Genomic DNA, 8,731 nt, shown 5'->3' on the forward strand with positions numbered 1-8,731 from the left:
CAGTGTCTGCTGGCAGGTCCCTGACGCCCAGCTTCCCCTGGCCTTCCTCCGCAGAAATGGGATCCGGTCTCTAAGTCGACAGTAACTAGGTCGACAATGTCTAGGTCGACCACTATTGGTCAACAGTAACTAGGTCGACAGGGTGTCTAGGTCGACAGGTCAAAAGGTCGACATGAGTTTTTCACAATTTTTTTCTTTTTTTGAAACTTTTCATACTTAACAATCCACGTGGACTACGATTGGAACGGTAATCTGTGCCTAGCGAAGCAGAGCGAAGGCACCATGCCCGAAGCATGGCGAGCGATGCGAGGGGACGCGGTGCACTAATTGTGGTTCCCGTTCACTCTACGTAGAAAACAACACCAAAATAACATAAAAAACTCATGTCAACCTTTTGACCTGTCGACCTAGAACATGTCGACCTAAAGACCCTGTCGACCTATACACCCTGTCGACCTAGTTACTGTCGACCAATAGTGGTCGACCTAGACATTTTCGACCTAGTTACTGTCAACCTTCCATACCACACCCGCAGAAATAGCCTGATCTCAAGCAGTGACACCAGCAGCAGGACCAGGCTTTCACTGAGGTGCTCCCCTGCGGGCTCGAAGGACGTGCACTATGGGCCCCCCATTGCTGCCCTGGGGTCCACCCATCCATACAGCCAGTCCGAGTAGCAGGACCTGCTTCCCTCGATCAGCAGCACAGCTCCGCTATCTCCTTCCTGGCGGAAGATCAAATACACGGTCCGTGTGTCTGTCAGTCAGCAGGTGGGGGGAGCAGAGCCGGTCCTAACCAATTTGATGGCCTACGCAACATTTTGGCAGGTGCCCCCTAGCACCGCCGCTAGTTTAGCCTCTTACCCTGCACCCATCTCCCTCACCCATAGCAGTCTTCACTTTGCTGCCCTGTGCCAGTAAGAGCATTGGTGCCCCCACCCAGTAGTGCAAGTGTGCAGGTACGGGTGGGTACGGCGTACCCTTAAGAATTTAGCCGTGGGTACGCCATACCAACACCAACGGGCCGCCGCACCTCGCCGCTCCCCGTCCCTCCCTCCCTCTGCTGCTCACCGCCGCTTCCCGACGCTCACCGCCGCTGATGTGAGGGGAGGAGAGCGCAGCCTGCGCCTCTCCTGCCCCTCAGTGTCTTCGTTTAATTCAGCACCGCCCGTGAGCCAATCAGAGCTCGCAAGCTTTGATTGGCTCACGGATCGGCGCTGAATTGAACTGAGCCACACGCACCCGCCGCCCACCGGACACTGAGGGGAAGGAGAGGTGCAGGCTGCGCTCTCCTCCCCTCACACACACAAGACAGCAACGGCAGCAGCAGCAGCGGTGAGCAGCAGGGGGGGGGGGGGGGGCTTCATGTATACCTGGCACTGGGGGCATATCTGGCACTGGGGCATTTCTAGCACTGGGGGCATATCTGACAAAGGGGGGACATGTGTATCTGGCACTGTGAGCATATGTGGCACTGCGGGGACATGTGTATCTGGCACTGGGGGGGCATGTATACCTGGCACTGGGGACATATCTGGCACTGGGGGATATCTGGCACTGGGGGCATATCTGGCAATGGGGGGACATGTGTATCTGGCACTGGGGGATATCTGGCACTGGGGGCATATCTGGCAATGGGGGGACATGTGTATCTGGCACTGGGGGCATATCTGACACTGAGGGCATATCTGGCAATGGAGGGGACATGTGTATCTGGCACTGGGGGCATATCTGGCACTGGGGGATATCTGGCACTAAGGGTATATCTGGCAATGGGGGGACATGTGTATCTGGCACTGGGGGATTTCTGGCACTGGGGGCATATCTGGCAATGGGGGGACATGTGTATCTGGCACTGGGGGCATATCTGGCACTGGGGGGACATGTGTACCTGGCATTGGGGGCATATCTGACACTGAGGGCATATCTGGCACTGGGGGGACATGTGTACCTGGCACTGGGGGCATATCTGACACTGAGGGCATATCTGGCACTGGGGGGACATGTGTATCTGGCACTGGGAGCATATCTGACACTGAGGGCATATCTGGCACTGGGGGAACATGTGTATCTGGCACTGGGGGCATATATGGCACTGGGAGGACATGTGTATCTGGCACTGGGAGGATATGTGTATCTGGCACTGGGAGGACATGTGTATCTGGCACTGGGGGCATATATGGCACTGGGAGGACATGTGTATCTGGCACTGGGAGGACATGTGTATCTGGCACTGGGAGGACATGTGTATCTGGCACTGGGGGCATATATGGCACTGGGAGGACATGTGTATCTGGCACTGGGAGGACATGTGTATCTGGCACTGGGAGGACATGTGTATCTGGCACTGGGGGCATATCTGGCACTGGGGGGACGTGTATCTGGCACTGGGGGCATATCTGGCACTGGGGGGACATGTGTATCTGGCACTGGGGGCATATCTGGCACTGGGGGGACATGTGTATCTGGCACTGGGGGCATTTCTGTATCTGGCACTGGGGGTGCATTTCTGTATCTGGCACTGGGGGCAATGTATATCTGACACAGTGGGGGCATTTGTGTATCTGGCACTGTGGGGCAATGTGTATCTGGCACTGTGGGGCAATGTGTATCTGGCACTGTGAGGCAATGTGTATCTGGCACTGTGAGGCAATGTGTATCTGCCACTCTGGGGGCATTTGTGTATCTGGCACAGTGAGGCAATGTATATCTGGCACTGTGGGGCAATGTATATCTGGCACTGTCAGGCAATATATATCTGGCACTGTGGGGCAACGTGTATCTGGCACTATTGGGGTCATATGTGTATCTGCCCCTCCCCCCATATGTGTATCACGCCCCCATTTTCATTGGCCATGCCCCATGTGGCCACACCCATTTTTGGCGCGTGCACACAGTACCCGTAAGACATTTTTTCTACTTGCACCACTGCCCCCACCCCATATATTTTAAATAGGAATAGCGTGTGCCTTCAACACGCACCCTGAAAAAGAGGCACGTTCCTGCTGGGAAGGGGCGTGGATACACAATAGTACCCCCAGTTCAAATTATGTCACACAGTAATGCAACCTTATTTACATTATATCACATGATAGTGGGGGTAATTCAGACCTGATCATAGCAGCAAGTTTGTTAGCAGATAGGCAAAACCAAGGCCCTCATTTCGAGTTGCACGCTTGCTAGCAACTTCTTGCTGGCTTGCAATCAGATAGTCGCCGCCTCTAGGGGAGTGTATTTTTGCTTTGCAAGTGTGCGAACGCGTGTGCTGCCGAGCGGCCCGAAAATGTTTTGTGCAGTTTCTAAGTAGCTCTAGACTTACTCAGCCGCTGCGATCATTTCAGCCTGTCCGTTCCGGATTTGACGTCAGACACCCGCCCTGCAAACGCCTGGACACACCTGCGTTTTTCCAAACACTCCCTGAAAACGGTCAGTTGACACCCATAAACGCCTTCTTCCTGTCAATCACCTTGCGATCGCCCGTGCGAATGGATTCTTCATAAAATCCATCGCTGTGCAACGACCCGCTTTGTACCCATGCGATGCGCCTGCGCATTGCGGTGCATACGCATGCACAGTTTTGCAGAGTTTTGACCTGATCACAGCGCAGCAAAAAGTTGCTAGCGGCTGATCAACTCGGAATGACCCCCCATGTGCTCTGCAGGGGAGGCAGATATAACATGTGCAGAGAGAGTTAGATTTGGATGGGTTATTTTATTTCTATGCAGGGTAAATACTGGCTGCTTTATTTTTACACTGCAATTTAGATTTCAGTTTGAATACACCCCACCCAAATCTAACTCTCTCCGCACATGTTACATCTGCCCCCCCTGCAGTGCACATGGGGGGTCATTCCGAGTTGTTCGCTCGCAAGCTGCTTTTAGCAGCTTTGCACACGCTAAGCCGCCGCCTACTGGGAGTGAATCTTAGCTTATCAAAATTGCGAACGAAAGATTCGCAATATTGCGAAAAGACTTCTCTGTGCAGTTTCTGAGTAGCTCGAGACTTACTCTGCCAGTGCGATCAGTTCAGTGCTTGTCGTTTCTGGTTTGACGTCACAAACACACCCAGCGTTCGCCCAGACACTCCTCCGTTTTTCCAGCCACTCCCGCGTTTTTCCCAGAAACGGTAGCGTTTTTTCACACACTCCCATAAAACGGCCAGTTTCCGCCCAGAAACACCCACTTCCTGTCAATCACATTACGATCACCAGAACGAATAAAAAACCTCGTAATGCCGTGAGTAAAATTCCTAACTGCATAGCAAATTTACTTGGCGCAGTCGCACTGCGGACATTGCGCATGCGCATTAGCGACTAATCGCTCCGTTGCGATAAAAAAATAACGAGCGAACAACTCGGAATGACCCCCATGGTTTTGCCCAACTGCTAACAAAATTGCTGCTACGATCAGGTCTGAATTAGGCCCAGTGTCCTGTATTCAGGTTACATCACATAGTAGTACCCTTTACAATATGCACGTTACTCCTCACAGTAGTGCCTCTTATTCACATTACACCATACCGTATTACTCCTTATTCACATTACACCACACAGTAGTGCCCTTTCTGCATGTTACATAACACAGTAGTGCACCTTATACACATAATGCCACACATAAGTAATGTCCTATTAGACATATTGCCACACATTAGTAATGCCCTTATACACATATTGCCACACATTAGAAAATGCCCTTATACACATATTGCCACACAGTAATGGCCCTTACACATATGCCACAAATTGTTAATGGCCTTTTACACAATTTCAATGCTGGTCTCTCATGCACAAGTTTCAAAATGCATTAAACATAGGGGGGATGGGGCGCAGGGTGTCACAAACACAGGAGCAGGGGACGCACAGTGCACCACACACAGGGGGGCACAAAATGTTATACACACGGGTAGGGGGGTACAGGGTAACAAAGTCATCAGGCATAGGGGGCCAGACACTAGGGTGAGGGGTTAGAGGGTGCCACATTCACAAGTTAGAGGGTACAGGGGGCCACTAGGGACAAGGCGTCTCACTCACACACACACACACACAGTGGGCGACACATCAGGTTGAGGGGGGTAGAGGATGACACACACATAAGGCAGGGAGTACAGGAGGCCACACACAGGGGGGTGAAGGGCAGGAGGGCACAAGGTGTCACACGCACACAGGGGGCCACACACCAGGGTGAGGAGGGTGGAGGATGACACACACATAAGGCAGGAGGTACAGGGGGCCACACACAGGGAGGTACGGGGCAGGAGGGCACAAGGTGTCACACACACACAGGGGGCCACACTCAAGGGTGAGGGGGTAGAGGATGACACACACACATAAGGCCTGGGGGTACAGGGGGCCACACACAGGGGGGTGCAGGGCAGGAGGGCACAAGATGTCACACACACACACACACACACATGGGGCCACACACCAGGTTGAGGGGGAGGGTAGAGGATGACACACACACATAAGGCAGGGGGTACAGAGGGCCACACACACACAGGGGGGTGCGGGGCAGGAGGTGCAAGGGGCCACACACCAGGTTGAGGGGGGACAGAGTGGCACACACACATAAGGCATGATACAGGGGTCCACACACAGGGGGGTGGGAGGACATGAGGTCACAGGGCCCTCTGGTCACTCACCTCAAGCTTGGAGTGTCGGTGAGGGAGGACCGCTGACCTAGGCACAGGCCAAAGAGGAGGTCAGCGAAGGATCAGTATGCCAGCTCCCACGCAGCACCATGACGCCGCGGCTGCTTGGACGGTATTGTGAGGCTGGAGGTAACTCGAGGAGGGCACTCCAGGAACATGTGCCCCGGTAATGAGATGCAGAGACCGACCTCTGCTTCACCCACCACGGAGCGCGGAGCGGCGTTGCTGGAGGAGAGAGAGGGTGCCGGGGCCGCTTGAGAAGTCGGGCTGCTCAGATCTCCGGCGCAGGGGAGGGGGAGATGCAGCGTAGTGTGACCGGGTGCAGGTGGAGCGGCGGCCCCTGAAGGCAGTCCGGGGCCATGGCAGCCGCATACCTGCACCGACGACAGTCTAGCAGAGGAAGCAGTGTTCCCGTGGGTGCATGTTGTGGTCGGGTACACACTGACTGAGTGCGGCAGCAGTACTTCACCTAGCTGCTCTTCTGCACCAGAATCGGCGCCTGTCTTATGTTTGGGGGGAGCGAGCTGCCCCCTTGCCCCCCCCCCTGCACCAGAATCGGCGCCTGTCTTATGTTTGGGGGGAGCGAGCTGCCCCCTTGCGCCCCCCCCCCTTCCGACGCCCCTGACGGTAGCCCTTTGTAGTCTATGGACTACACTCCACCATAAATGTCTCCCTGACAGCACAGCGGCCCAGCCCTGAGCATTTTTTTATTTCTGTAATTCCTTCACTAACATTTCCACGTGGCGATCAAATATTGCTTCATGCATACTGTATGCATGACTCACATTTTATTATTATTATTATTATTATTATTATTATTATTATTAGCCTTTATTTATATAAACAAATAAGCAAAAATAAAACTGACTTGCAGTACAAGACAATGCAGGTCAAACATTTCTGCATCTGCGGTCATAACACTGAAATAAGCATCAGGGTGTCAGAAATTGGCGGTAAATTGTTGGTGTATGGAGTCAGGGCCGAAACTAGGATTTTCAGCACCCGGGGCAAGGCAGTAATTTGGCACCAGTTTATTCAGTCCAGTGCGTCCGGCTCCTTGCAGCCGCAGGGGGAGGGGGGTGTTAAGGGGTTAAAGTGACTGTCCAGGCACCTCCTCTGATCCAGCGCCCGGGTCAAACGCCCCCCTAGAGAGTGTGGGCTGGCTCCTCCCTCTATGCCCCTCCTACCAGACTCAGTTTAGAAAATGTGCCCGGAGGAGCCGGTCACAGCTAGGGGAGCTCTACAGAGCTTTTTTAGTAAAAGTTTATTTTAGAGTTTATTATTTTACAGGGAGGCTGCTGGCAACAGCCTCCCTACTTCATGGAACCTAGGGGGGGAGTAGTGTCCGCCCTGCGGGCGTCTGAGCCACTACCTCCGCTGACAGGACACTGAGCTCCTGAGGGGATCGAGCGTTCTCTGCCACAGGGATCGCTCACCTGGCAGCATGCCGCCACCTCCTTACAGAGCCAGAAGATCAGTGGCGAGTCAGTCACCAGCCCCCCTAGCAAGCGGGGAGCTGGTGTGAAGATGGCGGCAACAGGGTATGGAGCGCAGTACTAACTGCGCTCTGGGGCTCAGCGGTACATAGTGCGGCGCTGTGATGGGCGCCCTGAGCCAGCGCCTACACCCTACACTGACCTCTTAAGCCTGTCAGGGTCCCGGGATCGCTGCCCAGCATGAATCTTCAGGCCAGTATAATCTCATGAAGAGCGGGAAGACAGCGCCATTAAGGGGGCGGAGCTTCTCCTCAGACCCAGCAGCATTCAGCGCCATTTTCCTGCCTGCAGAAACGCTGTCAGTGAAGTGCAGTCGCTCCAGAGCAACTCCAGCTATCTCTTACGGTACCAGGGGGTTGTAGAAGGGGGGGAGGCAGTGTAAAGACTGCGTAACCTATTAAGGTGCACAGTCAGCGCTGGTTGGGGTCTCCCTATACCTTGAAAGCGCTGTGTGTGGGTTGGCTCCAATCTCTGTGTCTCTCTTGACATTCTTGGGGGTGAAACTCTGTCTAGCCTCGTGTGTGTGTGTGTGTGTGTGTGTGTGTGTGTGTGTGTGTGTGTGTGTGTGTGTATGTGTGCGTGGAGTGTTTGTGGTCTCCAGTTAGCTATGTCCAGGGACTCTGTGTCAAATGCAGCAGAGGATATGTCCTCTCAAGATGATCTCATTCCATGTAATCAGGATTGCACTGTTTTAGCACAGATACCAGCAAGGGAGCCTGAATGGTTATCCTCTATTAAATCTATGATTTCTCAAGGGTTGCACAGAATGAATCTGCAACTCAGGTTTTACAGAACTCTATGGCAATTTGGTCCGGTTCTGTTACCTCAGGGCCCCCTTCTGTAGGTTCCCACAAACGTGCTCTTGCTCAGATTATGCAAGATGACACAGATACCGATTCTGACACGGCAGACGGTGATGGGGATGTGCTCAGGGGGGGCCGCATCTCTTGCTAAAAGGGTGCAGTTGATGATAGAGGGAATCAGGGATGTGTTGAATATTGCTGATACAACACCTGAGCAGGTTGAGGAGGCTTACTTCACTGACAATAAGAAAGCCTCGCTAACCTTCCCTGCATCCAAATAATTAAATGCTATTTTTGAAAAAGCTTGGGAAAACCCAGAGAAAAAATTTCAGATCCCTAGAAGGGTTCTGGTTGCTTTCCCCTTCCCTGAGGAGGATAGGAAAAAATAGGAAAACCCACCCATAGTGGACGCGTCTGTATCGAGACTCTCTAAAAAGGTGGTTTTACCTGTCCCAGGATCTACCGCCTTAAAGGAGCCGGCTGATCACAAAATTGATACTATGCTCAAATCCATATACATGGCTTTAGGGGCGATACTACGTCCTACTATTGCCTGTGCATGGATTTCCAAAGCTATAGTAATGTGGTCAGGCACGTTACTTGAGGATTTAGATACAATGGATAAAAGTGAATTATTTTTACGTAACATTAAGGATTCTGCAGGTTTAATGGTGGAATCCATGAAAAACCTGGGTTCAATGGCTGTAGGAATATTTTCCATGTCGGTCTCAGCTCGTCGAGGATTGTGGCTGCGCCAGTGGTCTGCCGATGCGGAATCCAGGAGAGG

General features: G+C 53.0%; 1 long non-coding RNA gene across 2 annotated transcripts in view; it reads right to left on the reverse strand.

Annotated features, from left to right (window-relative positions):
- The window catches only part of LOC134935248 (uncharacterized), a 297,771-nt gene extending 291,532 nt beyond the window's left edge, over positions 1–6,239 (reverse strand). For both annotated transcript variants that reach the window (XR_010180011.1, XR_010180009.1), the window contains exon 1: positions 5,637–6,239. This is a non-coding gene — a long non-coding RNA (uncharacterized LOC134935248). The remainder of the gene's footprint in view (positions 1–5,636) is intronic.
- Between the last annotated feature and the right edge of the window lie 2,492 nt (positions 6,240–8,731).

This window comes from Pseudophryne corroboree, chromosome 6 (genome assembly GCF_028390025.1).
Source record: "Pseudophryne corroboree isolate aPseCor3 chromosome 6, aPseCor3.hap2, whole genome shotgun sequence".
NCBI lineage: Eukaryota > Metazoa > Chordata > Amphibia > Anura > Myobatrachidae > Pseudophryne > Pseudophryne corroboree.